Raw genomic sequence first — 21,193 nt, 5'->3', positions numbered from 1 at the left:
AACAAGTACATAAAATATACACATAATTACATTAGTACAAAAAAATTCTTTCACATAACCAATTTTTTAACATACATTTCCTTCTGTGAGTCAATTCACAGCTTTTTATTGAGTTTGGTAACATGTTGTAAATTATTGGAACGAGGTATTCTAGAGGTATTAAATCATAATATCGCCGCAATATGACGTCCTCCGTGATTGAGTAGTTAGATAGCTACGAATTCGGAGGTTCAAATCCCACTGCACGCAAGAATGTAAATTTAATTAAATCGCGGGATATTATCAGAGAAATATCCACATTTTTTAAATTAACTTCACACAGGAGGCGGTATAGAGCGTCTTTTTATGGAAAGGAAGAAGTGAACCTGGTTCTTGAAGAAATCCATCATGCAGGAGGCAGGAAACAGAGAGGTCGGCAAATTATTCCACAGCCGAGCTCTTGAGCTCAGAACGAGTCGTAGAAGCGACCCGTTTCTTACGTAACAAATGTTATAAAGGTAAAATTTTTGAACGAACATTTTCCGACTGTGTAACCTTGGCAAAATAATCAATGAAACTAGTTTCTTGGAGCATCTTCCTGTTGAAATACCGGTAAAACAATAAGAGCATTCCCACCCGTCGCCTGTGCTCTAAAGATTATGGTTCCATGATAAATCAACACATCGACAATTCAACACACCTTTAAAAAGTGATATAAAATCATTAGAAACTATGAATTTTTTATTAAACCTAACCTAACCTAACCTACTTAACCCAGTTAATAAAGTTTTTGTTTCATCACTTTCCATGACTTTACAAAACTTTTTTAAGATGTGATGAATTATCAATTTGATGATTTATCTGGTCACCAAAGATTATAATCCGTTTGTCATGACAGGAGAATCTATTAAACAAAAGAAATGATATATATTAAAAAATAAAAATGGATATACTACAAAAAAAAATTATCTTAAAAGAAAAAGAAATATATGTATATAGTACACATATTTTACACAATCGAACCAATAATAACATATTTCTTAGTTATATATCTGCATTCATTGTTTATTTTTAATACTGTTCTTAATTTTATTTTTAATACTGTTCTTAATTTTATTTTTAATACTGTTCTTAATTTTATTTTATTTTTTAATTTTAATTCGTTTAATTTAACATAATTTCAACACAGTCCATTTTATTTACATGCATAATTCGTCACATAAAATAGTAAAATGAAAGCACGCAGGACAGCACGGGTAAAGCACAAAGTGAGGCTCACATTCCCAAATAATATTTTATAAAAAAAAACTAATGCATCCAAAATCAAATTGCTCTTTGTACAGTGTCAGCAGTTGTGTAGGTACTATTAAAGTTACTGTGAGCTCCTTATGGAGAAGCATAAAACAAATGTATAATTTTTTAGTGCACAGAAGTTATGTATATGGGAATATCATTCACCAAAGTAATCGTAATGCAGGTAGTTACTATTTGTAATTGTATACATTAGACCGAAAGGGAAATGCTTAACATACACACGATCATTTCCCTTTCCACTGTATGCCACTTTAGAGAATTAAATCTTTTGATTCAAAATACCTAAAAAGAGAAGTTTGCAAAATTGCAATGCATATAAACTGCTCAATAGACACATTTCCAATCCTGATGTTCTAGAAAGAATTACATTTTATATCCCCGATAACTTCACCGGTAGCACAAGCTTTTTATTTTTCCAAAAGGCCCTTTAAGGCCCGAGTTCCGAATTCAAAACTTTACAAGAGTAAAACCTATTTTTATATTTGTTTTTGCTATTCATGTGATTTGGTGATTATTATTATAATATTCAATTGGATATGATTTTTAATTTCCGCGGCTTAAAGTATTATGGTGATTTATTTTTAAGTTGTCACGCGCTTCTTCCTTCATCACAGCGTCACAGCGTCTATCGATAGGTAGTAAGATAATATTTCAAATGTAATTTAGGAGATATTGCTTCCTTTCAATGAGCCACTATAACAATAACTATTTCAATAAATAATATATATTAAAAACGTCTATTTCACTGATGTTATAAAATTATGTCAAAAAATAAAATCTTTTACTTTAGAGGAGTTCTACCTTCATAAAAAAACTACATAACTCTCCATACTTATACTACGTGGTTCCTTATTTCAAGTGACAACCTGCAGTATAATGTATTAAAAAATATATCTCGATAAGTCTCATTTCTTCTATTAGATAAGCTTTTTGAGAAGCTGAAATATATATATATGACTGATTGGTTTAGTAAAATTGTCAAAACAAATCTTTTTATATAACGAGGAAAATAAATTAAATCAGACTCCCCTTCAAAAAGAAAATGCAGTCAAAAGTAATTGTTAAACGGAACAATGAAGATATTTGGCGAATTAACAAAGAAATAAAATTATAAGAAAATATAAACAAATTTAATCTTGAAAGGAAATATGTGATTGAATTATACTAAAAAATCTTTAATATTATAAATATATATTAATTATTAGGATATGGTAACTATGTACCTATTTAAAAACAAAACATTTTTTTAATTATTGTCCGGGTTAAATCTTCCCCATTGGAAAAACTAAACCCTTCCACACACTTTTCCACAAATAATCATCTAGTCAATCCACATTATGCAAGTGCATTATATAAGCATAATAAGTACAAAATAATACAAGAACAACAAGTCAAATCACCAGAGATCAAATGGGAAAATAATTCAGAGATATTTTCATATCAGAGGGTTCGGCTCGGTAGAACTTCTAATTATACCTATAAATCCTACTGATACCCCAGTAAAAATACATAAAAATAAATAAATATGAAGATATATATTATCTAATTTTTTATAATTGTAATTATAAATACCAAAAAATCTTGATTCTTTTGACATGCCGGAGTAATGAAATTACCCAAAAATGAATTATTGCTGCTTTTGACAAGCTGCCAAAATTAAATTTATTTCCTAATAAAGAACCTTTGTTCCACTCGACAAGCTGCTATAATATAATTACCTCCAGAGAGAACCTCGGCTTCTGAATAAAGCTGACCAAATCCATTACCTACACCAGTACACTAGTACAGTACAACGGCCGCTCAAAACGTTCTTGGTAGCGCTTTCCCAATACAAATCAGATTTAAAATCTATTTCGACAAAGTGCAGCCGGCTTTCAGGCTGGCCTCTAGCCGAGAAGCCTCCGGAGGGGGTGAAGGGAACTTCCACCCTCCGCCTCGCCCGCACCGCCCCTCCCCAACCAACCAACCCGCCGCCTCCTCAGTTCTCCGGCGATATCGGCGCGAGACGGCCGCGTTCTACCGCGCGCAAAAACACATGTGAAAAGTGCTGCTAAACATAGCAAAATACAGTTGTAAAAGTGCGACAGGCAAATACTCGCATCAGTGAAGAGTTCAGTGTTAAGAAAATCGACAAAAACTAATTTCAGTAAAAAAAAAAAACATATGAAAATACAAGGTAAAAAAATCTTCTTACGAATTTTATTCCAAATATTTTAAAGATTTTTTTTTTAAATTCTATACAAAAGTCGTCTTTATTATAAAAGAGTTTCATTAAAATGTAAAGAAATAGAGTATTTCGGAATATTTATTACGTTTTTCTCGATTTTGAAGTGTGCTGAGAATTTTTAAGATGCCGGCAAAATATGGCGAGCGTCTGTGATCTTGTCACTAATAAAGGTACAAATATCAAACGCGTGCTGGTTTAAAATGAGAGAAATTGGAGTATTTAAATACGAGTAAGTAAAAAATACAAAAAACAAGTGGAGAATTGAATGATATTTGTACTTCACCGTGGAAATTGGATGGAAAATTTATCTGTTACCACCCCAGTGGAGAGAGGATTCCCTTCGGTATGTAAGCTTAACACATTTGAAGTAGTCCCAGTGAGTTGTTAGTGTAAACGTTGTAGAAGTTTTTCTCATTTTTTCCCCAATTTTCACAAGGTTAATGAGTACGTGCGGCATTGAAGCGAGTTACGAAGTTATTAAAAATAACACTGTATTTTGTTTAATTAATCATGATTCAATGAACATTTCTGGGGTATTCTTTCCTCGTTATATTCGAGATGTAAAAAAGAAATACAATACGATTATTTGTAATAGCAAATTAGGTTTTAGGTGCGATCGGGTCTTGAACTCGAAACTTTCAGGTATTTGAATGAATACTCTTCCTACCAAACAACGTTTCATTTTCCATAATATTCTGCATTGTCTTATTAGGCGTTTTTGAATTGGATATGGATTTATACAAAGACGTACATTTTCAATTTTGCTACTGGGTTAGTTATCTGTTGTAACCACGTGATTGTGTTTTCAAATTTAATTGCTAGACAAAATAACGTATTGATGTTATGTATATAATACATCATATGTAGTTCGTCAGATTAGTTGGGAATTTTGGATTCAAAATTTAGTATGAAAAAGGACGCGGCGCGCCCTTGATGTGATGACAGGCATGATTGTTGTGCATCTAATACGGGTATATAAAAAATATTACCATTCAAATAAATAACGAAAAAAAACATTAAAGGATTTAAAACCAGTTAAATTTCAGTTAGACAAAAAAATACTTACTTACTTAACACAAAAACACAAAATAAGTACCTACATACTTAACACAAAACCATAATGTAAGTACCTACCTACTTAACTCAAAAACATAATGTTAGTACCTACCTACTTAACTCACAAACATAATGTAAGTACCTACCTACTTAACTCACAAACACAATGTAAGTACCTACCTAGTTAACTCACAAACACAATGTAAGTACCTACATACTTAACTCACAAACATAATGTAAGTACCTACCTACTTAACTCACAAACATAATGTAAGTACCTACCTACTTAACTCACAAACACAATGTAAGTACCCACCTACTTAACTCACAAACATAATGTAAGTACCTACCCATCTACTAAACACAGAAATGTAAAATGAAGAAGATCATCAGCTATTTTCTTTAAAAATTCTTTGAAGTAACATTTTTTTCTGAACCTAAAATGACCTCTAGATACACATGACTATAATTATTTTGGATACTTCGGAATATCTCAGAACACCTCGGAACAAGCTGTCCTAAGATTGAACAAAACAACCCTATTTCAATTACACATTTACAAAAATTGAGAAAATTCAGCCACAAGCCACCCTTACAACAAGCCACACTCCACAACAATCTTACCTATACTGCCGCGGTAAGTAAAAAGGAAGACTCCCAAGGAAGATTGTGCTTTTACTTATCGTAGTACCAGTACATCAAACATACTAATTTCGGTTGTGGGTCTGTCTGTGAGTAATTTTTATGACACATCATAAAAATTACACATAAAAACACTCTTGCGCGGTATTCACAAATACCGCGCAAGAGTCCCAACTGCTCCCAACGGTCTGGAGCTAGTGAGACTAAGGCATCCCCATTTGGGGTATGCTGTACGGCTAAAGGAGATGGGGTAGAGGAAGGTGGGGAAGTACCTGACTGTTCAGATCTGATCACCAAACACGGACAAAGCCATTTTAAGCAACTTTTCCAATCTTGCATCTTTCACTCTTGAATGTGGCATAAATATACTATTTATTATTGGAAAAACGTAATTTGCGAAATAACATAATTTAACCAAATGAATTAATGAATTACAAATGAGAAGAAGGATTACGGCCTTCGTGGTCGAGGGGTAAGGCGCTCGACCAGCAATCCGGAGGTGGCGGTTTCAAATCCCGGCTGAGCAAGTTAATTTATTATTTTAATTTTTCTTATTTAACAACTTATTAATTTTAAAATAATACACAGTATATTTGCGGCATATTCCAGGAGACAAGACATTCTGAGTTACGCCTTGGTGTGAGACCACCATTCAGAATTGAATTGCTTGAAATGGCTTGAGCCTTGTTTGGTGACCAGATCAAAATAGCTAGATATTCCCACACCTTCCTCTTCCCCATCTCCTCTCCCTCTTCACAACCTTCAGCCTCGCAACATAACCCAATTAGGAATGCCATAGTCTCACTGCCTCATGTTTGGGAGCAGTTGGGGTTACATTACAATTTTGTAGAATTGAGGTTGCAATTGACTCCTAGCCCATCGCTAAATATTTCCTCGAGAGGCATAGCATGTATTTCTTTTTACCCTCCACAAATTTAAACCAATCTGACAAGAAATTCTCACCAGAAATTTTCATTCGTGGAGATTATATGAAAATATGAACCAAGTGAAATGTCTGGCCAAAGTAAACCCCATACGTTGTTGGGGTTTGTTGGAAATATTCCCGGATAAAGTAATCTCGGCGTTCTCGGTAAAGTGTTATTTCTTCGTTTGCGTAATTTCTTCCGTTTGGTTATTTCTTCAATTACGTTATTCGCTTTCCTCAACGGAATATGTTTATCTTTCGTAGACCTTTGTAATGCAAATACTTTTTGTTTTTCTGTCAGAGCCAAGAGAGTGTCTGGATAAAATGATAATAATATGGATTGCTTGGAAAATTAATGAAAAAATACATTTTACAAATAAGTAAACTAACTTGAGCATTGTCCTATGAAACCGGATTGGCCACACTGCTTACCGACTGAAATATTTTAGATTAGATGGAGTTCGTGGGTTCAAATACCGTTGAACGCAAGCAAATATAATTTGATTAATTTGTGTCATTTCATAAAATTATTCCTTTAATAATAATATATAGTAGTTTTACAGATTTCCAGAGTGAAAGACACCCCCAGTATCGCCCTGGTTTAAGACCACCATTCAGAATTGAAATCTTGCTTGAAAATGCTTTAGCCGTGTTTGTTGACCAGATCGGAATAGCCAAGTACTTACCTACCTTCCTCTTTCCCCATCTCCATAACCTCCCCACTATTTTCATCCTCACAACATATACCAATTGGAAATGTCATAGTTTCACTTGTTCTAGACCGTTGAGACTATTACTATTAGTTGGGACTATTGTACGATTTCACATAAAAAAATTAAAAGTGATGAAAAAATGGTTAAAAATCGACACATAATGATCATATACCAATTTTCAAGTGTGTCACTGCCTTTAGTTGCAGTAAAACATTAATGGTGCCCGAAACCCGTAGGACTATAACATCAATATTAATCAATACTTAAGGCGAAGCTTAATGCCAAATCATTATTTTGATTATTTTTTATAACGAATTGGTGTACATTACGAGTACCAAAAAATATGCTTTAGATAAATTGAAGGTTTTCCTATCGTTTCGCTTGAGAAAAATACAAATAAAAAAATAAATCGCTCAGTAAAAGATATAAATGTAAGCTACTAAAAAAAATTTTTTTCAATAGAAATGTATGAACGCATAAATGAGACTACTTTAAAAAAAATCGTTATTATAGTTAAGATTATCTGTGACAGTTTCACTTGATTAAATTTTTTGCTTTCTTATAAAATTATTTACAAAATAAATAAAAACCAATTTTGTGCTTGAAGTCGAATGTTTCTAAACTCCGTTTGTCAAACGGTTTTAATGCCTATTACCTACGATATAAGGTATACCAAGAATATACACATTTTTGTCTTTTAACTTCCTCTTAAGTGGCATCGACATGTTCAAGGTTAATTTGGTTAATTTCGTTGACAATATAAAATACTTATTACAAACCTTTTACTAAAATTTAAACCTGCTGATTAACTATTTAAATTGAAAAAAAAAGAGTTTTTATTTTTTATTTTTACCTATTATATTATGTTCTTTTCTTATGTTCAAATTATTATTTACTGTGTAAAAATTCTCTACACATGTAAAAGCCCTCTGAGCATTAAAGAAATAAATCTTTTAATCATATGTGGAAAAGCCATATTACGGAGTTAGTAAAGAGAATAAGGAAATGTATATATATATATTTGTTAGGTTAAGAAATATTTTAAATGTGAAAATACTAAAAAATGTATATTATGCTCTTGTCCACTCCCTGCTTATTTACGGAATCATAGGTTGGGGAGGATCTTATAAAAACAACCTACACTCAGTAAAAGTCTCACAAAAAATTATTATAAAGGTAATACTTAAAAAAAACTCTACTTTCCCAACAAAATTGCTTTTTAAATTGTTTCCAGTACCAAATATTGATGATATATTTAAGCAAACTTCAATTATAAAAATGTGTAAAGAAAAAAATAACACAGAATATCAAGAATTTTACAAACTGATGAGAAATGGAAATCAATTTATTACGCCAATCTTTAAAACAACTCAAATGCAAAACCATTATATTTACCAAGCCATAAAAAACTACAATAATCTCCCTTCCGAATTGCGCTGTATTACGAACCAACAAGAACAAATAAATAAAATCAAACTTTTTTTCCAAAAAAACTTATATTAAAAAAAATATGTATATATATATAATATTTATATTTTACACATAACATTGAATCTAAGTAAGAATCGTGGCTCCCTTATCAGGCACAAGAGCTCCTCTTTTCTGATAAGGTATACATGACCAACTATGTACCTAAATATGATATATTGCAAAATATGTATGATTTAATGTAACTATGATCTATATTAAAATAATAAAAAAAAAAAAAAAAATATATATATATAAAGTAGCCAATAAAAAAATATGCGTTAATAAAATGAATATAATTTTTGTAGTTCTCAGACGAATTATGAAACACTTAAAATGACACACGTTGATATGGATGAATTAGCTCAGTGGTTAGAGCACTTCCACGGCAAAGGAATAGGTGCTAGGTTCAATTCCCATATGAGACTGAATCCTTTTCTGCCTTTTTCACATTTTTCGTTTGAGATTCGTTTATATTGTCTTCAATGAATAGATGAATAAATCCCCTATTCAATTTAATTAATTTATTTGTTTTAAAAAGATTACAAAATTGTTAATTATAATGAGTTTATGAATACATATGTTAAGAAAACTTTTTCATTAATATGAGAGTAGACAGTAGGTATATTAACAATACTAGTGATGACAGAGCTCTCCTTAAAGGAAGCTTCATTGATGCTAAAAATGTCGATTTCCGAATTGATTATATTCAGCAGCAAGATTGCTCTCCCCACCGTCATGACCATTGGTAAGTTAGTCCTGCAGGCCGGGAGATAGAACAGTCTATGCTGTCGGCGATGGAGATAACCACCAGGAACATATAAATGAAGCTTACAGGAACGAGGAGGTTAAGGAATTGAAGAAAATTAAGTTTAACAAGAGTTTATTTCGTCGTACATATTCAGCGATGGTGAAACTATCCACATACCATTAAGTGATGATGAAAATATCTACATACCATTCAGTTGTGGTGAAACTGTCCACACACCATTCAGTGATGGTGAAAATATCTACATACCATTAAGTGATGGTGATACTGTCTACATACCATTCAGTGATGGTGAAACTATCTACATACCATTCAGTGATGGTGAAACTATCCACATACCATTCAGTGATGGTGAAAATATCTACATACCATTCAGTGATGGTGAAACTATCCATATATCATTAATGATAGAACGTCCAAACCCTTGTCCTGCCGGAAGGAGCTTCCGGAAGGACAATTCGACGAGTGTGCGTCCTGCCAGCAGTACGCAATTTTTTGCGGTTTTTGTATGAATATAAGAGGCTGTCCTTCTAGCAGTACTCGACTTTTATGCATGTTAAAAATAGGCAGAGGTGACAAACTTTCTGTATTTTATTTAATAAAATTAGATATGGGCGCTTATTAACATAACAGGGTAGAAAATAAACAAGAAAATGAAAAAAAAAACGAAAGTGAAAATTGTATTTATTTTGAGAAAATTAAAAAAAGGTATAATAAAATAAGACATGGGCGCTTATTAATATAACAGGGTAGAAAATAAACAAGAAAATGAAGAAAAAAAAACGTAAGTGAAAATTGTATTTACTTTGAGAAAATTAAAAAAAGGATTATGCTGGAATTCCATTCGCGATATGGTAGGTGAAGCAGTTTCTTCCTGTCTGTGGAGAGCATAAAACACATCGCGGACCACATGTCTTGCAAAAAAAGCTCGCCTTCTGCTGTTTTTTGTTGACTCTGGAGCAAACTATACATTTGCGTTGAACTCTCTTTCTGTCATCTGATTTTGACAGGGCCTCAAGAATGTGTTCTCCGCTGTGAGCGATGTTCTCGTGTGGTGGCGGCTCATTCTCTTGTAGGTTATCATCGTCATTAATAGTTAGAGCTAATACCAGGTTGGTAGTAAACCACCTGTGAGACACCTGATCATGTTCGGAGCGAAAGAAATTATTAAAAACCAAATACGCATTCGTTTCTATAATGCCCAGAACTGAGGCATATATTCTATGTTCCCATTTTTGTGTGCCCCAAGCTTTCTCCAATGCCAATCCATCCTGCCTAATGTGATTGTGAATATCGATAGCCGCAGCCCCGTCAAAATATTGCTGGACTAATTTAGGCCGATCGACTTCTCGGTAAAATAAATTTCCTTCATCGTCCCACCTTCTTTTGCGTGATGGCAGGCCAGGCAGTGTCGTTTCGCAAGTGGCTACAAATGTATGAATCTTTTTGTCTCTCCAGGCACAGGCAGTGAGCTGCACAGAGTCTTTTTCTGCTGTACTCACAACAGATGCCCCCTTATGCGTAGGACACTGAGCTGCCATCTCAGACACAGGATAGAAACTATGTGCTGTCTTTACCAGTCCAATAAAATACAATCCAACTTTGAATAACTCCACAGCTGTTTTGACTGAAGCAAACCAAGAGTCACCAACTATAACTCTGCCAGAACCATACCATGGCTCTGTCAATCTCAAAGTAGTTGCAGTTCCTGCGCCAAATTCTCTTTGCCATTTCTTCGTACTCATTGCTTCTTTGCCCTCATTAATTTCCATTCTGATCATAATGTTTGTGTCACTATCACACGCTGTTTTTACTTCACAACCGACTCCTTTTGGTTTTCTTTTAATCTTCATAACTGCTGGCATTCCGTTTTTGAAGTACGCACCCCTTCCATACCAGGCGAACATGGATTCATCTACAGTTATTTTTGACCCAGGATGGATGGTATCTTTTAGTTTATCATTCACCATCGTTACTAATGTTCTAGTGTTACGCCATTTATCAGAAAAATCAAGGTCTGAGGATTGTGTGAAGCGCAATGCCATGAGAATGATCTCAAATCTTTGGCGGCTCATACCAAATCTTTGTCCAAAATTTGCAGGGGGATATATTCCATCAGAGGTGGTATTCCAATAGGATCGTCGATCTGGAAGTTCTTGAAGAGTCATAGCATATAATATGCCAAAAACAGTTAATAATTCCTTCTCGTTCAACAGTTTTTGTCTTGCTGGAAACGAATAGTTGGTGCAATGGACTATGTAACTAAGCTTCTCTCTCGGAAATATCATGAAAAATGCATCCTTGATACTTCGTGCGGGCCCCAATGGTACTAGCAAGGTAGCTTTGAAATAGCCTTGTTGTCGTTGATCGACACGTATTGCTTCATGAAAAGTCCAGGTAACACCCTTTGCAACTGTTGTATTTCGAGCAGAATTTACGTTGCTTGTACTTGAATTCGGATGTACTGAAATACTTGTCTCGTCATCTTCGCTCGAAGAAGAAGAACCCGATTCAGACGATGCTGAAAAAAAATCCATTATTAGTGATCAACAGACGCAAAGGGGTGTAGGTACTCAATATATTTAAACTTAAAATTATTTTCCAAATAAATATAAGCAATAATTATTAGCCAGAAACACCCATACAAATTGAAAAAATCTTCCGAGAAGAAATAATAACCGCCGACGCGTCGCGACGGTACTCACACCCTCCTGATTTCCGGTCAGGTGATCGATCCATTGAGCTACGCCGGCCTATCTCCTGTCCCGTCAAATTATTCAATATGTATTAGAAATATTTCGTTCAACAACTATTGCTTATTTTATTATTTCACCTAAGAACAACATACTTTATTATAGTAGGGAAGGCAATTTTACTTGCTAAATTCCCCACTAGATAGCGTCGCGACAAATTATGTCTACATTTTATTGGTGAATACTTAGAATTGTCAAATATTATTATTTTTCGTCGTCGGCAGTTATTATATCTTCTCGGAAGATTTTTTCAATTTGTATGGGTGTTTCTGGCTAATAATTATTGCTTATAATAATTTGTAATCCTTTGTGATATGCATAAAAACCTTGTCTTATAAACATTAATAAAGTTTATCAGTTAAAAAATAATAAAAATATTTTTAATACACACACACCCAGGCACAGACACACAGGCAAGCACGCGCCCACACACACAGACACGCAAATACATACGCATACATACCCATACAAGTCAAACTTAGCAAAGTTAATTTATGTTGTGCCTGTCAAAAAAAAATTGTCAATCACGTAAATAATGGAAACGAACAAGCAACCTCCAAGTACTATTTTTTCTATGGGAATATACTAGGCTTACTATAAACGTAAGCCTATGAATAAAATAAGAAAGTTTGTACTTACAATGTTCTTCATTTGTATTTGCTTCCACTAAATTGTCATTTTCGGTTTCAGCAATTAGAACTCCAACGGGCACGGTTGATATTTTTTTGTCAATTTCCCAATATACCCTTGCATAATTGTTTTCTAACTTTTTTACAGTGCCCCAACAATAACTAATGTCGTAATTATCACCAAAATGTTTGCGACTCCATGTGTTTAGGCCATCATTTTCGTCGAAATACGTGGCTTTGACGCGAACGCGGACCCCACGTCTTATACTCGCCGCCATTTTGGCCAGACTGATCGCAGAAATACGATTCAAAAACTCGCTGAATCAGAAAGAGACGCACTATGCAATGCAGTTAACGGCATCCTGCTAGCAGGCCTACAAAGCCGCATATAAACAAAAAACTTACGTCCTACCGGTAGTACGTAAAGTCCTGCTGGCAGGACGCTGGACGTTCTATCATTAAGTGATGGTGATACTATCTACATACCATTCAGTGATGGTGAAACTATCTACATACCATTCAGTGATGGTTAAACTATCTACATACCATTCAGTGATGGTGAAACTATGGAGTGTATTTAAATAAATCTAATAATACGATACTTCATTATTAATTTTATTTGAACAATGTAGATTTATAACATAAAGTTGTTTATTTTCGGGAAATTTCAAACTCGGAGAATGTCGAGTTGCTGGGATAAATGTAAAGCTACCCTTTTCATGGTTGCAATTTTAATTAATAATACCAACGTCTCTACAGAGGACCTTTTCCAACATTCTAGTCCGGAGAACGCGCCGTAAACTAGAGGCAAAATACTTGATGAGGTCGTAAAAGACACAAGATGTCCCCCCCTCATCACGCGACTCTTCTCGTAAAGGCTTTTTTGCAAGTAGATTAGTCGAGGCCATTAATATATTTTTCGTGTTTCCGTAAAGTTTTTGATGTTGTTCCACCAAATACACCAAATCAACAAAATGACTAAATTCATTAAGAACAATTTACAGGTCCCTATAAGAACGTCAACGACATATATTTTTAATCAGTTCGACGTTTCTAGTATACCAAAATGAATTAACGCAAATATTGGAAGCGGAAATCAACCCGTTTCCCGACAAACAATCGAGCTGGAACTCGGCAGACGGAGCCCAGATAACTGTCGCTACCCGATCGACATTTGGCGAGGTTGGTAGAGTGAGTTATTAACCTCTATTAAACCATTTTCCCTTTCAAACATTTTTAAATAGATGTATTGTAGCAAAAAACTTTGTTTTTACAGGCTACTTTTTATCTGTAAAGTTAACACACTCCCACCTAGTATCAAACAAAGTAAAACAATGAATAACTAAAATCAGAAACATATCAGACTAGTATTAAAAAATACATAGAAGTTTCTGTAAATACTCAAACTAAATGAGTAATTGAAAACCCTCTTTCCAAAATACCCAAACCTTGAAGTTTAACTATAGAAATCATTGAAAACCCTCTATCCAAAATAACAAAACCTTGAAGTTTAGCTACAGAAACCATTTAAAGCCCTCTATCTGAAATACCCAAACCTTGAAATTTAACTATGGAAGTTATTAAAAACCCTCTATCCAAAATACCAAAACATTGAATTTAATCATAGAATTCAATGAAAACCCTCTTTCTTAAATACCCAAACCTTGGAGTTTACCTATATAAGTCATTAAAAACCCTCTATCCAAAATACCAAAATCTTGAAGTTTATCTGTAGAAGTCATTGAAAACCCTCTATCCAAAATACCAAAACCTTGAAGTTTAACTGTAGAAGTCATTGAAAACCCTTTTTCCAAAATACCCAAACCTTGAAACCATTCATTGGATAACCAACACATATAATAACATGGATAACCTTCTGTCATAGGTCACCCCACTTAGCAGGGGTGCCCGGGTTAACAAGGTGAGGATTGTCTAGGTCTCGACGGCGGATGCGTCTAACCAGCTACTCTTCAGCAGGACTCTCTCTACTCATCGCCTTGCGCCGTAGTGGGAGGAATGGATTCATACGTCCATATCTCCTAGACATATTGACACCTAGATTCCTACCCACCTTTATACCCTTTTCCTTTCCACAACTGCATCTCCTTCCTTTCCCTAAAAAGACCCTACACATATCATCTCCAAAGATAACGTAAGCTCTGAGGGTTTTTTATCTCTGGGTCTCCTGTGTGGAGCTAATAAAAAATGAGCTGTTCCTAAAAGCGAACAAATTAGCCCGAGGGGTTAACATGCGAAGTTACTCAGGACTGTGAAAATACGATAAAACCAATACAATATACCTGGAAAATGAGACACCTTCCTTGTAAAAGCGGAAAGTCCTGAATTGACAATATAATATAAGCACCTTGTAAAGCCAGAGCAACCTTTCCCTTCCGTAAATTGCATTCCGTGAATAGCGTCAATACAGAATCGTCCCATTAGTCCAGTACAGTGCACATTAATTCACGAGTCAAGCGAGAGGATCTTAAATCTCATGAATTTCCAGCTGTGGCTATTATACTGAAATATATCTCGCAAATTACAGTAGTTTGAGCTTCGTTTGGTCAATCCACAAGTTGGTCAAATGGGACACTAAGTGCTATTAGATGCAATATTGACCGATGATGTCTTATGTTTGGAGTGGAAGTGAGATTTCCATTATGATTTACTAGCGCGGTCCATATTTGTGAAGCTGAAAGTACACGGACAAAACTGAATGAAATAAAATATTGATATTTAAATATTGAAGACAATATTAGTGATTCTTAAACGCAAATCTGAAACAGAAAAATCAGAAAAGGAAACGGTCACATCTGGGACTCGAACCCAGGACCCTTGTCTTTCCGGGACAATGCTCTACCAACTGCGCTAATGGGACCCTATCTTCATCGGTCACTTTTAACTGTATCATACTTCGAATAAGAACTACCAACGTTGTCTTCATTTTTTCACCGCACATTTTTATTGGCAACTATCTTTATGTATGATCGCAAGATTCAACCCGAAAAATAATAAAATATTGATAATTTATTTAGAATCTCTTCAAATTGTTAAAATATTCCATAAAAATAATTTAACTACAACACTTTTTCATAAATGCCATTTTTCAATTTTTTTCTCATATCTTAAAAAAATTTCATAAAAAAAAATTGTACAGTAATACATTTTTTAGTGTTATTTTTATGTTCTCGTGTTATGAAGTGTATAAAGTTGAAGTGAATAGATTTAAATAAATTGATTGAATTTAATTAATTATTGTACAGTAATACATAAAAATATTTGTTTTACAATTGTGTTTGATTTATAAATATTAAAAAAATAATTGAATAAGTAAATTAAATAGGGAATGTGATACATGTCTGAAGGGTGTTAAAGTGGTTAGAGTATAGAATGTAAGGGCATTATGATTGAGATGTATTGCAGATGTAAGTATCTATAGCGTTATTTGTTTTTTTGAAGGTATGGAGTTGGGTTTTGGTTTTTAAGTTATCAGGGAGAAAGTTGAAGATTTTAGGAGCTAGGTAGATGAATTGTCTTTGAATTGATGTGGTATGTAGTTTTGGTACTTTGTAGTTAAACGCGATTGGTAGATGGAACCTTATTCTACCAACCAAATGAGCTCGAACACAATACAAAAATAACTATGTTCCGCCAAAAATATTCAATCTACGCCAGATATAACCAAGTCGCCCGTAAGATGTACCAGTAATAAACGAAAGATGTTGAAACGTGTAGTAAAGTTTAAATAATGTATTCCTTTCGGAGTGAGTTAATGAGCTCGTATATAAAAGGGGTGTTGAGCAGTAACAGATACTTAAATTAAGATAATTCTATTTTATTTTTTTTTTTTTTTTTAAGTTCCCTGAGAATGCTTGTACCAAGCGAAACCGGTCGGTCTTAATAAAATTTACAATAAATCGTGGTTTTTAAACTTTTTTTTTATTACTTTTTCCGATTTTATGTCTGGGTTAAATCTTCCCCATAGGAAAAACTAAACCCTTCCACACACTTTTCCACAAATGATCATCTAGTCAATCAACATTATGCAAGTGCATTATATAAGCAAAATAAATACAAAACAATACAAGAACAACACGTCAACCCATCAGAGATCAAAAGGGAAAATAATTCTCCGACTCCAGATATTTTCATATCAGAGGGTTCGGCTCTGTAGAATTCCTAACAGGGCCTATAAATCCTACTGATCCCTCAACATAAATATTTAAAAATATATATATATATATATTTTTAAATCACGACTGACCGACAAAAGTGACCGAGGGGAATAGGGTCCCATTAGCTCAGTTGGTAGAGCACTGTCACGGAAAGACAAGGGTCCTGGGTTCGAGTCCCAGATGTGACCGTTTCCTTTTCTGATTTTTCTGTTTCAGATTTTCGTTTAGAAATCACTAATATTGTCTTCAATATTTAAATATTTCAATTTGAGGTTTTACTCAATAAAGTTATTCCGAAAAAATAAATATATATATATATTTTTTATTTTATTTAATAAGGTAATTCTATTACGGGAAGATTGAATGCAGTTGTGACTAATAAAAAACAGTCCCAAGGCTATGGCAGCGAAGCATGGGAGGAATAAAGTTGTTTAAATACATTGGAATGAAATATCTGAGAAGTGTGTGTGGTCAAAGGATGTATGACTGAATTAAAAAAAAGTGGGTGTGTCAAGCCTACGCAAGACAGAAGTGAAACTTCTAGTTTCAGCTGATGCTTGGCGTGGCGCAGTTCGCTGGTGTCTGAGAGAGAGGAAAGAAGAGAAGAGAGAGAACGTTCGTGAGCGGCTCCCCCACCTCAACAAGGTTTCACTTCAAAAATGCCACAGCCGAGAATCGAACCTCGCTTAACTGATTGAAAGCCAACCACGCTGAGCACCAACTGTAAGCAAAGCCGCATAAATTGATTATATTATGTAGGTTCTGAAAATATGAGAGCTTGTTATGTTTTATAATGTTACCTACATCACACCCAAAATATAATATATTTTTAAAAATAATGTACAATGTACAGAAATAGAATCCCACACAAGATCGCGTAGTGCGCTCTAGCGAACGGATATTTTATCAGAGGGAGATAGTTTTAATTTTTTTTTCTGTAAATTATTACATATTATCAAAATAAATAAATTAATTAAATAAATGTAATACAATTATCATAATATACGGATTAGATAATAATTTTAATCCAACACAATAACGCAAAGCGCGCTCTAGCGGAGTAATGTTTTATCACAGTGAGATAAGTGTTTTTATTATTTTGCAATATTATTTTCTTTTAAAAAATGTTCTGACCTACTAAAAAATAAGATATTGAATGAAAAAGGCGTTAAAAACAAAAAAATAATGTGCGATGGCCGAGAATCGAACTCGGATCAACTGCTTGGAAGGCAACTATGCTGACCATTACACCACCAACGCCAGTTGTCGGGATGAGCTAAGAAGCATTTATATGTTACTTCAAAACTTTGACTAGATCAAATGAACTTTAATCGGTGGTGGGGGTACCCGCATTTTCGTTTCGGTCATGAGTCGGTTTTACTCCGGTCCTCGAAATTGCATGACGCGCGTAAAGAAGTTTCACTTCAAAAAACGGAATAAATTAATAATGAGTACAACCTCAAATTGGAACTGGCTTCAATTCTAGATACGACCGAATCTTTTTCTGATTTTCTGTTTAACATTTTTCGTTTGAAAGTCGTTAATATTGTGTTCAATGATTAAATAAATACATTTACAAAATTTGATTCCGTAAAATAATGTAAAGTTGATCTTGTATTGAGCAAGTTAAAGGAAAAATGACGCTAAGATAATTTGAATGAAGAAATGTATGTCAGGAGAATATGTGACGCGCAAGTGGATGTATAGAGAAGTTGGGGCCACCCCAAGAGCAGGAATAAGCTGAGATGATATGTAAATAACTAGCTGAAATAACTGGCTATCAGAAAAGGGGGTGGGGTGGTTTTTAGAAATCAAGTTGTGACCTTCCTCTTGTTTTGAAGGTAGTAAGCAAAATTTCATCAACTTTGGAATAAATAAAACTGTACATTTGTACAAAATCATATTCCCCACAGACACACTTCTTTATTAAAGATAGATGTGGACAAGACAAGATAGCACTATGTTTTCATTACAGCGTAGTTGGAAACCAAAACTTCGGAATCGTTGTTAAAAAACATAACAACTGGAAAACTATATGGATAGTAAAGAACCATAGTTGTTAGTAACTTACTCTAGTAAAACTTTAGTAAAACACCATTGCGGTTATATTTTAAATGAACCAAGTTATATCATTTTAACTTTTCTATCATTTGGAGAATTCTAGTTGGTCGCAAACTTTTATTACGAGAAAAACTTCTAACATAATGACCCAGTTACAAAAAAAAATCGGATCCTAAAAAACCTGAAAGTTTCTGAAAAATAAATTTCACACTATATTAGGTGAAGCGTTCATCATCATTATTCAACATAGAAAAAGTAGAAGAAAAAGCAATGAATTGGAAGACATTATCAGTTTGAAACAATCGGAGGAAGCAATTAAAACTTCCTTCTTTACGGGGCGATTAATCAAACGCGGAAGTTCGAGCTACTCCCGAAACCTTTAGGGCCCCGTGAAGCCTCATTCTGAGAAGCGAAGTTTTTATGGTGTTTTTGGACTGACGCTGTTTTGACCGAAGACTTTTCACATAAGAGGGAAAGAAATAGTACCAAAATTATAATACCCATTCCGTTTCAATGCAAAAAAAACTACTCTGGCTTATTACGTCAAATTTCACGGGGAAATAATAACCTATGACGTAAATCAAACATTTCAGTTTTTATGTTAAGCAAAATTTTTATGAATGTGATCAATTACACAGTTGTTATATTTCTAAGCAATAAAACACAAGTAAAATTTATTTACTTGTGTTTTATTGGCTTAGTAAATTTTGTTTTATCGGGACCTGTCATCTTTTGGGATGCTGTGTATAAGGCCTTTTTAAGGAAAGAAAGTTCTGAGAAGGTAAAGCGTGTGAGGGTTGGGTAGGAATCTAGGGGTCAGAGTGTTCAGAAGTGACGGACAAATGAATATATCCCCCCCACCGCGGCGCAAGTCGATTTGTCGAGAAACCAGTTGGAGAAAAAGAGTGGAAATAATTCAGAATCTTGAATAGTAACCAGCTGCTAACTCTATATAGATCTCAAGTAAGCCCAACAATTGAATTTGGGGCCCACCTTTGGGATGGAGCCCCACAATACTTGATAAACTTACTTGATTCTCGGCAAAGGAGGGTGGAGTGTCTGATTGACAATCTAATTGTTAACGGACCGATTAACATCTCTAATGCACAGACGCGATGTGGGCATTCTGAGTCTGTTCTACAGGTATTTTAATGGATTCTATTCTGATGAGCTAGCAGCATTGATCCCTGGAGTACCCGTTGATGGCTTCATGAGGACGGGCCGCTTTTCGATTCGTTTTTGTGTAAGACGGCTCTCATACGTTGGAACAAACTACTGGCATCTGTTTTTCATTCTTCATGTAATTTGAGCCTCTCAAAGACCCGTATAAATAAATACTTTCCTATAGCTCCTACCTTAACCCGCCTCACCACGCTGCTCAACTGGGTGGCGACATAGCTCCCGTGCCCTTACACTGTACAGGCAGGAGCGCTCTTGTGAGGTGTTTTTTTTTTATCTCAACTGTGCGGGGCTCCTTCTTTTTAATATTTCGACGGCGCTTGAATTCTTTTCTGTTTTGTTCAACTGTTATCTTGGTCAGAATTTACAATTTTCATTTCTAACTAGGGCTGTGGGACACATTATTATGTTCGACAAAGCCCATGGGCTTACGGAATTACGTGCTTCAAAATTTCTTTATAAAATGTTTTGAATTTTGTAACTTTGTAGCGGAACTTTGTTTAAATCCAGGGGGTAACCTTGTCCTAAGACGTCAGTACTAGCGATGGGTCATGACTAATTTTATTAAGGGCGGGAGCCACGGAACCAACTCAATATTTTCGTACGGCTCAAAGAGCCTATATAGCTCCCCCGATACGGCTCCCAGCTCCCAGCGTATGAAAGATCGCACGACTCTTGATGCACGCCGCCTCGTACCACGAGAAAAAATAAGATGCTAGGTAGTTAATGGGTGTAGGTACATATAATATATGTACATGGATATATATTTATAAGATTCATACGGATATAAGTATATACATATATGCATGTACATGTAAGGTGTAGGTACAGATATATATATATATATTTACATCTGTAATTAATTGGCTGGAATTAGATTAATAGGTACCATGTAGGTACCCAATTCGTAAAAACGTTAATGTAACAATATTGTTCTCTTAATCTTTGTGTTATTTAAACCATTCATTCTTGCCGGGACCGCCCCGTGATAGTGGGGTAAACTGCCCTCGATACGCGGCTTGTATATTTTTATGTTTCAATCATACTTCCACTTATAAAATTTGTGCTCCTTATTTATTATTTAATTTTAGATGCCAAACCACCAGGCGAACACATTTCATATGTGTTCTTATTTTGTGTTACTATTAATGTAAGTATGCATACATTATTTCGTACTAACAATCATGCATGCAGGGACATTGGAGGGTCTAGATTCGTTTTAAAATAAATGTAGCTTCTTTTTACAAAAAAAAAATTAGAGTCCTGACGTGTGCGGCTAAGGAGGTTAAACAATCAGTTTCCTC

General features: G+C 34.4%; 1 protein-coding gene and 1 long non-coding RNA gene across 3 annotated transcripts in view; one reads left to right on the top strand and one right to left on the bottom strand.

The window, feature by feature from the left end:
• LOC149411387 (uncharacterized) overlaps positions 1 to 21,193 on the bottom strand; it is a 710,246-nt gene that overhangs the window by 131,344 nt on the left and 557,709 nt on the right. The window lies entirely within an intron of this gene.
• Positions 3,331 to 21,193, top strand: part of LOC149411389 (uncharacterized) — a 418,027-nt gene continuing 400,164 nt past the window's right edge. For both annotated transcript variants that reach the window (XR_016304884.1, XR_016304885.1), the window contains exon 1: positions 3,331 to 3,469. This is a non-coding gene — a long non-coding RNA (uncharacterized LOC149411389). The remainder of the gene's footprint in view (positions 3,470 to 21,193) is intronic.

This window comes from Hesperophylax consimilis, chromosome 26, assembly GCF_061612785.1.
Source record: "Hesperophylax consimilis isolate HC1 chromosome 26, BYU_Hcon_1.0, whole genome shotgun sequence".
NCBI lineage: Eukaryota > Metazoa > Arthropoda > Insecta > Trichoptera > Limnephilidae > Hesperophylax > Hesperophylax consimilis.
This window is presented reverse-complemented; position numbering and strand designations above follow the sequence as displayed.